The sequence below is a fragment of the Lacerta agilis genome, chromosome 4 (genome assembly GCF_009819535.1).
Source record: "Lacerta agilis isolate rLacAgi1 chromosome 4, rLacAgi1.pri, whole genome shotgun sequence".
NCBI lineage: Eukaryota > Metazoa > Chordata > Lepidosauria > Squamata > Lacertidae > Lacerta > Lacerta agilis.
Genome location: NC_046315.1, coordinates 57,589,765 through 57,605,088, shown reverse-complemented (window position 1 = coordinate 57,605,088; position 15,324 = coordinate 57,589,765).

Sequence of the window (15,324 nt, the reverse complement as noted above, 5' to 3'; positions counted from 1 at the left end):
GGTGCAGGTTGTATATATTGGGTCAGGGGGAAACCATGTATCATAAGGACACCACAGTTTCTTTTATGCCTCATTGTTAATTGTTCATGACCTGGTACAATGCATTTCTTTTGGGGTGCCGTTTAATAGCAACACCACTATTTCTATGAAAGTAGATGGGTGCATGTACTAAAAGACTTTCTAGTCAACCATACCTATTGAGGGCCCTGCAATACAGAATGAAACATAGGAGAACATTTTACCCAAGCCATTATAAAATTTATGATGTTTCCTGTTTTATTGGGGATGTAAAATCAGCCCAACGGAGCCATATGGTTGTCGTGTTACAAAAATGAGCACATTGCTCTAAATACCAAGTTTGACTCATTTATTAACAAATATAATTTTAGCACATTTAAGAGCTTGCCTGTACTAGCACGTGAACTACTATTCATTCATTTAAATATTTGTAGCCTGTCTTTTGACTAAAAGTTTTGAAGAAGCTTACAAAACATCAGTAGCAATATAAAACCAAATGAGATGCACTATTCTTTAAAAACGAATTAGCAGCAGCATTGATCAGAGCAGCTGAAAGGGAAAAGAGGGCAGACCACATATGCTCTTGAAGATTACCTTAATAATAATAATAATAATAATAATAATAATAATAATACTGTAAATGAAATGAACTTCCTTAGGTTGAGCTTCCACAACTTTGGTGCCACCTCAGAGAAGACCCTGTCTTGTTTCACCACTGTTGCACTGCTGACAGTGTGGGCATATGAAGCAGGGCCACCATTGTAGTATTGGTACTACTTTATACTATTATAGAGTCAGAATCATGTTAAGAGCGAGTTGGGTGCATAACATTACAGCATTATATTAACAAATCAGAGGGGGAGCAGGTTCTATGACTCCTAGCTCCCCCTCTGATTTGTTTTTGAAACTTGGCATTGTAGGAGTGAGCAACCCACAATTTGCTTCCATTTCAGCCAAATTTTGACTACCACAGAGCCAAAGATTTAAATTAAATTTTTCATTGTTAGATTAATTTGACCACTCTGTGTGCATTTATTAAAAAAAAAACCCAACCTGGAGAATAGAACTGATCTTACTACCTTTACTTTTGCTGTCATTAATTGGGACACTATACTGTCAACTTATGCAAATTAACTGACACTTTCAGATTAGTCGTGCCCATTATGAAAGCTGTGGGTGCTGCAGTGTATGATTAGGATGCTGTCATTTTGGCACAGTTACAGTCTGAATATAAAATGCATTCAGCCCTGTGACAGGCAGCTGTTCTTATACAACATAAAGCTTGGCCCACGTGTGGCATTTGGGAATGAGGTTGCGCTCATACTGGTGTATACCAAATTTGCAATCTTGATCTACGGATGGGTACATGAGTTATGCTAATGGTCCCACAGACAATCTTCTTTCTCTTTGAAAGAAGAAATTCTACCTTCTTTTAGCAGTGCTTCCATTAATTGTGCCACCCAGTTTGGAATACATATGGTGATTATGCCTGCAAATGGAAAATCTTATCATTGTCTACTTCAATTATCAACTGCATGCCTCACACACTGATCGTATTTCAAAAAGCTGGCAAAGGAGGAAATGAATGTTCCTCATTCATGGGCAATGTCAAGAATGTAACTTTAAAAAAATGAAATAAAATGAAAAGTGGCAGGGAGAAACCACTCCCCTTCTTTTTTAAAGAAAAAAAGAAACAGGCTGGATAGCTGCCGTGTAGCTTTCCTTAAATAGACTGCTTGTTGTTGTTCAGTCGTTCAGTCGTGTCCGACTCTTCATGACCCCATGGACCAGAGCACGCCAGGCACGCCTATCCTTCACTGCCTCTCGCAGTTTGGCCAAACTCATGTTAGTAGCTTCGAGAACACTGTCCAACCATCTCATCCTCTGTCGTCCCTTTCTCCTTGTGCCCTCCATCTTTCCCAACATCAGGGTCTTTTCTAGGGAGTCTTCTCTTCTCATGAGGTGGCCAAAGTACTGGAGCCTCAACTTCAGGATCTGTCCTTCTAGTGAGCACTCAGGGCTGATTTCTTTAAGAATGGATAGGTTTGATCTTCTTGCAGTCCATGGGACTCTCAAGAGTCTCCTCCAGCACCATAATTCAAAAGCATCAATTCTTCGGCGATCAGCCTTCTTTATGTTCCAGCTCTCACTTCCGTACATTACTACTGGGAAAACCATAGCTTTAACTATACGGACCTTTGTCGGCAAGGTGATGTCTTTGCTTTTTAAGTAGACTGCTAGTTACCACTAATTACTTTTTCTGAACTATTTTCCCTATGTTTATGTTATTTGAAGACTCTGGCATCTAATCCACAATGGGCAATCTGCACAGGGAACCTGTTTCTTGCATGAATTACCCCCTGGATCAAAAGGTGCTGTATAGGGTTTAAAAATCAGTCCAGGAGAACACAGCAACCTTTTCTGGATTTAATTCATGCACATATCCCCTAACAAACTCCTTAATCCTTTAATGAGTGAGGTATGTGAGAGCTGGGAGCATATTTGTTTTGGGGGTTTTTTTGTTTTCTTTTTTTAAAAACCCTCATGCATTCCCTTTTAAGCAGGGTTTGGGTTGCAAAATTTATTTAATCTAAACAGATTGCTGCACACTGTGTTACAAAGTAATGGACTGCATAGGCAGCTTGTATAACAGTATATATTCTGCCATTAAAGATGGGGAAGGCTATTGCCGTCACTACCCTAAAGGCATGAAATTCAGCAAGGCCTCACAAGTGTCGTATAAGGTAAGCGTGTCAGGAGAAGTGCAAAATGGGTACATGGTGAACTAATTAGATGACTGCGTGCCTTGAAATGTGTATTTCGCCATACTGATATCACACTATTTAAAGGGTCTTGCGAATTGTCTCTAAGTAGTCATGGCAAGGCTGAAAAGCTTTTCTCTTTCCCCTTCATTGCTGCTCACACAAGATCAGCTAGTACTGCCAGAGCCACTTAATGCTTTCACAATGTAACCTATAACACACGTTAAAACTTAATAGGGTTTTGATGTAACATTTTCAGTAAAGTCCATAGAAGCTTGGGCAGATCATAATTGCTGAAGTGAACTGAGTAAGATCTTAAATAAAATAAAAAAAACCCTGCAGCATTAAATGTTTTTGAACAGAGTCTTTTTCATTGAAACTAATCAGAAGAGAAATGCCATTGTAAACTAAATTGTATAAGTGGGCTGCACTGATATAGTAAATGAAACCATTCCAAGTGTTGTTGCTTTTGGAGCCAAGAATGCACAGAAACAAGAGACAGGGAGCCTCAAGGTTTGCAGAAGAAGAACAACAACAAACTTGGGGGGGGGGGCTTGAGGTGAAGACCATGGAATGCTGACTGACTGTTGTCGGGGGGGTGGGGGGCAGAATGGAAAATGGGAAGAATGGGATAAAGTGGCTGGAATCCTGAAGAGGGAGCAATCCACACTTCAACATTGCTATCAGACCTCATCTGTAATACAGACAATTGATCTAGCAGTTCCTTGACAGAACAGATCGTGGCAATGTTTTCTACCTGAGCAACCATAAAGAATAATTGTTTCAATCTTTTTCGCTTACAGTTCTCATAGTCAAAAACAAGCCTGGACAAAGCCATACGATTTGCTGCATCCTTACTATGAGGGGTTAAAACATAAGCAGACCACGAGCCATACTATCACGGAAAACCATAGTTGAGATCACAAAGTTTAGTAGGACAAGGACACTAGTAGGATTAGGACAAAGATACTGAGATATAACTTCTTTTTACATTTCAATGATCCTCACTTTGTGTTCACACTCTACAATTTTGAGTGATACCAATAATTCAGAAAATATATCTGCCTGTGTATATATATTTCCTTCCTAGCATTAGTTCTAAAACAGATACCCACCATGATGCCTATGGTGAAATAACAGTTTGAGTAGCAACCTTATCATCACACAAGAGGAGGGTATGGTTTTGGAATGTGAAAATATAGAATCAAAACAAATGATGTCTCACTTTCATTTCTTCTGCTACAAGCTGCATTTCTTGCACTGGATTTATTTGCTTTATTTAGAAAAAATGCTGTTTCCCCTTGTTTCAATTACTTAATATTGCAAGGAATCACTGTTAATTTTTGACTACTTTAGAACCTTTCTGAAAATTATATTTATGGTCAAATGCATATCTGCATTGATTTCTATTTTAAATACCTATTTGTTTGGAGAAACAGAACATTAAATATGACAGGGCCTTTTCAGTGGTGATTACCTGTTTGTGGCATGCTCTCCTTAGTGAGGTGTGTCTGACTCCTTCATTACTGACTTTCAGGTCAAATTTAAAAGTATTCCTGTTTACCCAGGCATTTGATCAGTGAAAGATGCTGTTCCTTGCAATCCTCAGATCACTGGCTGAGACCGCTTTTAACTTTTAAAGAAATTTTTAAACTAAAGTAAGAATATTTTAACTATTTTTAGCTTTCTAAAGATGCTTTATCATTGCTGTGCCTGCTTCATCATTGCTGTGTAGGCTCAGAGAGCAAGAGCAGTATATAAATCAGATACATAATAATTAATAACAATTACTCAAGTTTGCTGTTTGTATTTTGTGAAAACAATAAGCTTGATGTTGAAGAAGTGCACATGGCATTTTGAAAGTCAGGAAATATCTGGTGCAGAAATTCAGCTTAATTCCCATGATGTATGGTAGTCTTCCAGAACCAATGGCAGATCAATGTTGAAAACACCTGTGGCTCACTACAGCTTTTCTATACCAATTCACACTTTTCTTCTGGCCTACCTGGTGGTAGTGCCTTGGCTAGCTCTTTCTTGGCAGCCATTACTAATATAATTAAAGAGCTTGTCACTCTTTCCCCTAGGCTGAGACCTTCTCTTTCTTACCTAGAGCAATGGGTTTTCTATTTCACACTTCAGTGCATCCCCGATAATAAGAAATCCAATCATCTAGACCACCGAGCAGGTGATGATTGTTCCTTGACATAACCTTCAAGCAGTTAAACAAATTCACAAGCCAGGTTTGGCTTGTTCCTCCTCCTCTTCTTCCCTCCATATGCATGTATTTAAATTGCAACAGCCAATAATGCAGGCATTCCAGTTTAAGCGACATCTCCAGCAAGTTACACAAGCATGTTCATATTTTGTTTTTTAAGCACATAATTAAGCCTATGAGATTCAATCACATTACTGTGGTGTTCTGATGCATGCAAACTTACCAAATATTACTGCAAAGCTGTACTTTCTGCTGGGTTTTCAGAGGTAGTATATAGATTGCCAAGATTTTGAGTGAACTGCCTCAGAGACCATGTCACTGGGAAGATAGCCAATGACAATCTTTTAGCATCTGGATTCTGGAGCATCTTCATTATCTCAAGAGAACATGAAACCATGCTTGAACTATTGCTGTAAAATGGTTTTTTTAAAAGTCACCACATGGACAAGCACACACGCACAGGCAGAAAGATTACAGGCAGTGTTCAGTTGGCAGCTTCATGACAGAGACCATGACCTGACTGAGTAGTGTAATTATGACTCCTGGAAGTGCTTTTCCAAGGTTGAGGTACTTCAGTGTGGTAGCACAGAAAAAAGGCCAATACTGAAGCTACTTGAAAAATGGAACTTAATTCTCCATAAGTGTATATCCAGTACCTTATATCATTACATTCTGACGCTTATTAAGTGAAACATTCTTTGACAGCTAGCATAGGCTAACTCTTGGCAATCATGGGAAAAGAGGATAGGTCCACTTATGGATCAGTAACTGGTTAAAGAACATGAAGCCGAAATTAGAAATTGACAGATCTCATAATGGAGGGATGTAAGAAGTGGGGTGTCTTCGCCCCCCTCCCAAGGATAAGTACAGGGGGCTGTGCTTCGTACCATGTTTGTAAATGACCTGGGATTAAGGATGAACAGGGCTTTTCCCCAGCCTGAACTCAGTTCTGGCACCTCTCAGATGAATGCCATTGCCATTATAAAAGAACAAGGGAGGTGTTCATAATGGTGAGTTCCAGCACCTCTATTTCTAGAAGAATAGCATTGGGGGTCAGCAGTACGGTGGTTATGTTTGTGGTGACACCATGACCTGCTTGTGGACTTCCCACAGGCATCTGGTTGGCCATGGTTAGAACAGCATGCTGGACTAGAGGGGCTCTTCATAAATTTGATGGTTAAGAGTAAGAAGTCATGGTCTTTGATTACAAGCAATGAAACCTATATGCATTCTGCAAACGATGACTTGTCTTAGCCATTTTACCTTAGATAATTATTGTGAGGACTTTTTTAAAAAGGTATTATTGTTCATCTTAATTAATTTCTCTCTGTTGATGACACACACCTCCATTTCAATGCTGTTTCTCCCTGTCTCTGTCAGATGTTTATATTATCATCTCTTCTAAATGTTTACTTTTACAATTATTCTTAAAAGGGGATAGTTTTCTGTTCTAAATCCTTTCTCTTTCCCATGCTGCTTAGCCCTTACCTTAGTGAAGGGGGGGAGTGGGGGGGCAACCTATTAACAAAATAGTTACAGAAGCTTGAAACTGTCTCATATATGTTTATTGAGAATTTAGCATGTAGTTCAAAAAACTTATTATTATTGGGAATTTAGCATGTAGTTCAAAAGCTTCATACAAAGCTATCTATCAAGTAGGGGGGGGACAAGAAACCTGAGTATAAACCAAAATATTTTATTTTGCCTTTGGAAGCAAGGATATTACAAAACAGTAGGAGCAATTACTTTCCATGTGTATGGCTACTATTTAGTGCTTCTAGGGGCCTTTCAGCACTTACCATTTATAGTAGCATAGTTGCTGTTTGATCCAATGTTTTTAAGTGAATTCATAACTCATTGGCACCTTGGTCACATGTTGCTGTTATTAGAGAGCGAGTGTGGAGTTTTCCTTTCCATGCAAATGTGCCTGAATTGAGAGAGGTTCAGTGGCCGTAGTCACGCCCCTTATATACCCCCGTATTCCTTCAGCCAGTAAATGTCAGAGTTATGAGCAATTGCGTGGGGACAGCCTTTTCACAGCTTTGCGTGGGTGGGTAGGGGTTATTTAATGTCTTGTATTCCAGAATTCTATTTTTGTGGGAGTGTGGGAGATTAGAAAAGGAAAAATGTGCATGCCTGAGCTATGGCGAACCTGGTTATTGTGATGAAATTTTGTCTGCTGTTAGTAACTGCTGTTAAGGGCAGTACTTTGACTTGGTACCGTTCTCTACATCTGCCATATCTCTTCTCTGAACTGAGCTCGCAAATCGACAGCTCAGAGGGATGTGGCACAAAACAGACATCTTTCAAACCACAAACATCAATCCCATCCACATAGAAACAGGGGTGATGATTCTACACACGCCACACAAATGAAAATATTGAAGGTCCATTCCAGATCTTTCACAAAGTCAGCTTTTTGTGGGGTTTTGAGTACATTATTCCAGAGTACTGGCCAAATAATGACAAAGTCAGCATACCAGAAAATCTGGAGAAAAAGCAGCAACTATGCCACTATAAATGTGAAGTGCAGAAGGGCCCTAGGACCAGAAGGGATAAGCTCAGATCCAGGGGCCAATGCAGCCCTTCAGGCCTCACTGTGTGGCCATTAGGACTCTCCTTGGGCTACACATCCTCTTTCGAGTTCACCTCCTGCTTTGTTCACAGAATGTGACCTTGAGCTCTGATAATAGGCTTGCCTGAATAGAGGGGTGTGTGTGGATGTGGGCAGAAACTAGCATACTGTGCAAAGGTAATATTCACATTTGTTGCTGCACACACTTTTGCCTCTGGCCCAGCTCACCACTGACATATGGCCCTCAAAAGGCTGCCCAGAAGGGAATGTGGCCCTCATTCTGAAAAAAAAGGTTCATCATCCCTGCTCTAGGATGATACCTTAATGAAAGCAACATTTTTTTTTCTGAAAACATGAACATATATTTTGATTAGAAAAAATCATCACCTTTGTTAATGTGATTTTTATGTTCTTTGTACTTGTGGCATTTGTAGGCTGAATAATATTTGTACAGAAAAGCATTTTGTTTACTTTGGAAATCCTAGGCAGCCATCTTTGTTCATTGTTCCACTAATGCTGTTTCCCAGTCTTTAAGGCAGCTTGCTTTGCCTGTTGTATGGATTTACTTGATTAAATGTTACCATATAAATAGCATTGCATTCATTCTTTTGTTATAAATAAGCATTCTTGTCTGACGCCTGCCAAAAGACATGTTAAGAAATCTAAGTGCATTATACTAAAAAAAAAAGTGTGTCCTTTATCATTAATGTCCACAGAGCCACAAAGTGTTGGGAGGCATGATATAGCTTAGAAGTCAACTGACACATCAGGACCATGGACCACTCACCAACAGGGGAGCAGAACGGCTGAAGTATCCAAAGGCCAAGCTTTGGTGTTGGTCTAGAGTAAGTAAAGCAGTAAAGGATTAATAACCATAACTCAGTAACAGACATATACAGAGCTGTAAGTGCAGAATATTGACATAAACTGATAATGCCCTTTAGTAATCAGTGAAGAGTCTGGAAGCACTTTGTGTTCCAGCGTGATTGAAACTAAACAGATTATATAATATATGCCCAACAGGTTGCATCCTATGGTTGTGCAAGTGTAATACATCTTGTGCAACTAATCTTCTCCCCCTGCAGTTGCCAGAAACATCTCCAGAGGTCTTCCAAGAGATCCGCCTGAACCTTATAGGCTGGGTCATTTTGGAACTGCAATGTGATAGAGAATTGCCTGAAACTGAGTGGAGGGATCTCGTAGCAATAGAGTCCCATTCATTCAAGGTCCCTTCTTCCTTGCTCTATAGTCCCACATGACATAGTCCATGCTGTTTAAGAGGTCCCCTTTCCTCTGGACAGGCTTTTGGGGCAACCAAGGGGAGGGAAAAATGGGCTGTGCAAGCTGGCTGGAACTGATAGGAATTGGAATCCAAAACTTAAGGAGAGCCCCAGGTTGGACAAGGCTGAGCTAGCCAAGCACGTCAGGATTTTTGTTAGGCTTCTGCCTCTGTTTTGTTTTGCTTTGCACCATGTACCAAGAATATTTATTTAGTGGGGAAGATTCTTGAGGATATATTTTGATGGGTGTATTTCAAGATGTACCTAAGGCATAGCTGTCAACTTTTCCCTTTTCTTGTGAGGAATCCTATTCAGAATAAGGGAATTTCCCTTAAAAAAAGGGAAAAGTTGACAGCTATGACCTAAGGATGTCCCTTTACTGATGTGAGACGTTTTTGATTCAGTGGAGGCTTCTGTGAATGCTCCAGGGAGGGAAGTAATTTTCAATGAACTCTATGGGGCCCCATTTTCCCTGTCCCATTCTGTCCCAAAGCACTGGAGAATTACTTGAAACAATATGGACAGTAATATGCAGGCTACAGATGGGAGGGGAAATTGGCAAAAATCCCCTTCCTCTTTATTCCACGGATGGAACCCTCTGGTGGTTCAAAGAGTCTCCTGTCAGCAGAGGAATACCAAACTGTATACAACCCTCAGTTAGTTCAGTTTTTGCCAAGGTAATTAAACTGAATGAGAGGTCGTATTTTGAACTGAATGTTATTTGAGGAAGAATGTGTGGCTTGTGAGTATTCAAGATTAATGTGAAGTCTAATTATTTAGTTGCTTAAATTTAACACACTTTTTAAAAGGTGCAATTATCAGTCTGAGGGCAAAGCAAGGGAACAGAATTATGACATTTAAAAGAATGTTTGTATTAAATTTTAGAACTGTGTTCTAACACAGATCCTTAGAACTATTTGAATCTGCACAAGCTATTTCGGAAGAACAGGATTTTAAGGACTCCCCCTGAAAACTAAATGAGTGACTGTCCCGATCTCAGATTATTGGTACCCAGCTTCCTGTTCTTCTGTTGATGAGGACTTCGTAAAGTAATTTCTGCATGAGATGTTTTCAGATTAGGAAGTGCAGTCAGTCAGGAAGATTTCAGAGCACAACTGCAATGTGTAATGGGAAGAAGAAGAAGAAGAAGAAGAAGAAGAAGAAGAAGATCACTACTCGTAGCCACTAAAATTTAAAAGAATTTCAAAAATGCTCTGAGAAATAAACAGGAAACAATGAAGTCTCTTTCCCAGGAATGAAAGACGAAATGGGGAAGACATGTTTTGGCACAGCACTGGTTTCAAAACATCTGCTGGCCTCCAGCTCAGAATTTCTTTTTCAGGGCAGAGGGTGTCCAGCAATGGCATGCTGAGCCACTATGTCTGTTCTTGGGGAAGCATTCAGACGATTCTGTGCAGATTCAAATAGCAGCACAAGGAAATTTTTCGCATTGCTTGCTGTTGCAGTTCTAACTGGTTTCAGAAGAATGGCTCTTTTCAGTTATCTGGCTGAGAAGCAAAAAAACAAAGCAAAAATCTTCAGCAAGAATAGTCAGTGCAAAACAAGCATTCTACCAGGTATTGAATATTAGACCCCTGGAGTGCAACTCCCTTTATTGTGCATCTTCTGCATTTTTTATATCTTTTATTGAAGTAAAATTGCTTCTGTGTAGAAAAGGAAAAGCTTTTGCTGTTCTCCCTGCCTTCTCTCATTTGAAATATCTAATTTTGCATGTGGCTGCAGAAGAGAGGCTTTGAGTGATGCTTGTCGGAAACTCTTTATGTGGGTGGGGGGAAGGCGTAATAGTGTGGAAAGAGAGATAGAAAGAAGGCAGTGGACTTGCATAAAGGAGAGTTTCTACCAGTCTTGCAAGTCAAATCCCTGAAGATGTGTGAGCTCTGAAGTGTCCTCTTTAGAAACACATGAAAAGATATAATTCAACATAGCAGGCACTAGCAGGAGCCAAGAAATATATGATTTGCATCTGCAGGAGGCACACATACTGTAGTCAAATGACTTACAACCCACTTTGAGAGAATATTGCAAAACTAAATATTATAATATGAATCTCTGATATCATATCAGTTCTTAAATCCCCAGGTTGCCAAAGAAAGGCACTTAAAAAAAAACAGAGAGCTCCAAGGCCTCTTGACTCCTAAGCCCTCTGTGTGAAGAAATAAAACATGGAAGGGAACAGAACTGTGCCTTCTGGTCCCCTTCCCAAAGGGCTCTGCCCACCAGTCATTATCATCCACCCCCACGCACCTACCAATCTACGTCCTTCTGACTTCCATGGTTTCATCGAAAGTCTGAAGGACTGATCCCAGATGTGGGCTCCACCTACAGAATCTCCAAACACATAGGGCACCCCCACTTGTGTGGAGAACCCCCCGTGCTTACATCTGGTTTCCCCTTCAGACCCCCCACCAAATGCAGAGGTCTGAGGGCTTCAGTCAAGCTGGGAGGTGGGTAGCAGGGTAGTGACCCTGATCTTCCTTATTAACATGTAAATAGAAATTCAGATTATTGGGCAAATATTTTGGTATCAGTCTGATAAAGTTTGCAAATGCCTGTCAGGAACCTGGGAAGAGGTGTGAAACTCTATGGAGAACACCAGTACAACCGGACACCTGGAAGAAACCACTACAGTCTAAAAGCACCTAGTACCATAGGCATGTTGCCTCAGCCTCAGATAATCTCTATGATCATGTTCCAAGTCCTACCTTGTCCCTGATTCTTCCCTTCTTGGATCTCAAAGGTGGCAGCATTTAGGAATGTGTATAGATGCTGGAAGAGGATATATTCTTCCTTCCTCACATGTGTGAGTTCAGCAGAGTGCACCCCTTTGCAGATTAAAATGAAAGCTTTGATAGGCTAGTTTTAGCCTTTTAGTTTAAGTAATGCAGGATGCTTTAAGGCAGACTGGATTCTTCTGGTATTTCCTCCTTTTCTCCCCATTAAAACAATAATCACACAGAGGGTAAAAAGAGCATTTACTCACTCAGAATACTGGTTGAAGAGTAACTGATACAGCAGCTTTGTTCAGGCGAGCTTAAAATGTTGACCCAGTTACAAAGTCATACTTTAGTCTAGACAATTGTTCTCACATTGCTGGAATGAGGGGGAAAGAGGAAGCGCCCTGACCAGGTGAGGAGATTATATTGAAGGATACACCCTCCCTCTGACAGGGTACTGTGGGATTTTTTTCTCAGAGTCCCCTAGATAACTTACAGGACTCTGAGCTTCAGCTCCTATCATGTGTCTATCTAGCAAACATACATTGTTGGCTTGACCGCATTGTAAATATCCCAAACAGCAGACCTAGTGGGAAACCAAGAGTGGAACAGGAGTTCTTCCTAGCTTGGCAAGGCTTTAGGGTCTGTTTGGGATGAAGGGTCTGCTCTGTAGGAGGGAGATGCCAGAGGAGATTCAGCTTTGGACAGACCAGGAAAGGGAGGGGCTGGCATAAGCCTCTCTGGTTCTTTGGGACCCTTACTGCAATAACAGTTCCTGCACTGCTCACCTGACTCTGGGCTAGGTGAAACTATGGTATATACGGATGCTTCATATTTTAGTTGTCACTAGGGAATCATTGCCACAATTGTGCACTTGGCCCTAGAAATTTCATGTCACAATTCTGGTTGTCACTGTTTAAAACAGCCACTGTATAAAACAGCAGCAGCATAATAGCTAACAAGTTAAAGGTAAAGGTAAAGGGACCCCTGACCAGAGCTGTCAGCCTTCCTTTTTCTTTTCTTTTCTTTTTTTTTTTGCATTGGGAAATGGCCATAGCTGTCAACTTCCCCGTTTTTTTGCAATGGGAAACAGCGCTAGAATATGGGAATTTCCTGCAAAAAAAGGGAAAGTTGACAGCTTTGCCCCTGACCATTAAGGTCCAGTCGCGGATGACTCTGGGGTTGCTGGGCTCATCTCGCTTTATTGGCTGAAGGAGCCAGCGTACAGCTTCTGGGTCATGTGGCCAGCATGACTAAGCCGCTTCTGGCGAACCAGAGCAGCACACGGAAATGGCGTTTTTACCTTCCCTCCGGAACGGTACCTATTTATTTACTTGCACTTTTGGGCGTGCTTTCGAACTGCTAGGTTGGCAGGAGCAGGGACCGAGCAACAGAAGCTCACCCTGTTGTGGGGATTCAAACTGTCGACCTTCTGATCGGCAAACCCTAGGCTCTGTGGTTTAACCCACATCGCCACCCGCGTCCCTAGCTAACAAGTTAAATGGCAGGAAATAGTGAGAAAAGCTGCATGTAGCTACACAACAGGAGCAAAGGCCTAATGGCAATCGAGTTGTTGTGTTTTCCTTAGACTGACTGAGGAAGGCTGACAATGCATTCAAATGGTCTAATACAGTATTTCCTTCCCACTGTGTACTACAAAAGCTATCAAATCACTCTCTTCAAATAATATGTAAATACAAAGTTTGGCAACTGTGCCCAGAGTTTAGGAAAAAGTCTCTGAAAATATAACATTTCTGTGAGCTTCTTGAGGAAAAGTGTAATATAGAACATTTACTTAGGATGATTAATTACCCCTGTCAGTCACTTTGCCTTGATTAATTTCAGCTAATGTTTATCATCAACTGGTAAAGTTTCTTTCAGTTAGTTTAAAGTGCCCCAGTACTAAAACATGGTAATAGCTGACAAATCCCAAATAAGCTGTATTTAACAGACTAATTTCATGCACATTCTGCTGGCAATTGCAAGGGTGTGCCAATTTTGTGTTCAGTGATTAATAAGCAGGTTCTATATCCACCAATGTTTTACTGGATTAATAAACAGTGCAGAGATAAATTTATCCTACAAAACTAATGCTCCCTGCACTAAAATTTACAATGTTTTACTATAGTAGCCTGTTGGGGTTAATTAACATTTCTTCTGACCCTTCAGGATAGTATTAATCTTGTTCAGTAAAACTATATGTTGTCTTCTAGTGGGAATTCAATTTGCCTGTTTAGACTATCTCCAGAGTTAAAAAAAACATACATGCTACAAGAAATGCCAAAAATTGAAACAATTATTGTGAAGCAATTATTAAGATTTTAAGAGGTCATCAGGAAACCTCAGAAAATGACCTCTCTCTCTCTCTCTCTCTCAAGAATTGAGTGCAACCTATTTTAGTGCACAAGACAGGCCAAGAGTTAGGGAAAACCAAGTCTAATCTGGTCTCTGAAAGGAGGGTTTTATTGCCAGGGCTAATCGCTTGGATCAGGCAGTAGGGTGATATAGACCAGCTAATCCCAAATAATCTCACTCAGAACCTTTAACATTTAAAAGGGCAGTTTCATTAGGAGGTAGAGCAACAGAAAGGCTTAAGGAAAGGGAGGTTTAAAATCTCTTTCTCAGTACTGTCACTTTTCTTCTTCGCCCTGCTCTCTGTTTCCTAGGTAGGCTATGATCATACTTAGGCAGAAAACTTATGCACACCTAATGAACACTGGGATGGCAGGACCTCTGAAAGGAAGCTAACTGTTCCCCAGGCAAAGCTTAAGAAGATTAGTCTGCAACTGGAAATTTACATTTTCTCAGATCTAGCAAAATTTCTTATAGAACAAGAACAAATTAATAATTTTTAAATCCTGTAAGCATGATTTCCCCTACATCAATAAAACAAATCATTTATAGGAACTGCCAAAAGGAGGACCATCTCTGCAAAAAGCAGTTGTCATCACTGAACCTCCCTCCTTTGGTGATTTTTTGGAATATAAGTGTGTAAGGCAATAACATGTTTCATGTGCTCAAAAGTAGCACCTTTGGTTTCATTTATATTCAGTTATGTCATCAGTTCAGTATTCCTGATGGGCTAGGATCACCCATATAATTCATCCAGGAAGCATTACCTTTATAATATCTCCACAATGTAGACATTTTCTGGCTTGCCCAAATAAGTCCTGATATTTATTAGCAACCAATTGAAAAATGGGTGAATCATGTAACCAAGGAACTCTGCATTCTTGATAAGCAAGGATTCAACAACCCACTCTAAACCTATTTTTAAGGTGGGCACTGTACATCATTGATCTTATTTATAAAATAAAAACTCCAATATCTTCCCAAGATGCTGCTGTAAAAACAAAACAAAACGCACACAAAACGCACATGAAGGTGTGTATTTCCATTTATGATGGAAGTGTCATTCAGTGACAGCTTTTGAGGAAATGCTGTTCTGAGAAATTAATAACAAAGCAAGAATTGATGCCAACCACTTAGCTAGGCATTGCTGGGGATATGAGATGGATCAAATCATTAACATTATTTTATTTTATTTTATTTTATTTTATTTTATTTATACCCCACCTTAGCTTGCAGATAAAAAATGAGACCCACTAAAAACATAGGAGGAAAAAAACATTAAATTCAACATTGATAGATTTTAAACTATATGCTTATATAAATCTTACCACCAACATTCACATATTGTCCGCACATCATCAAAATATTTGAATTAATATAGTCTCCC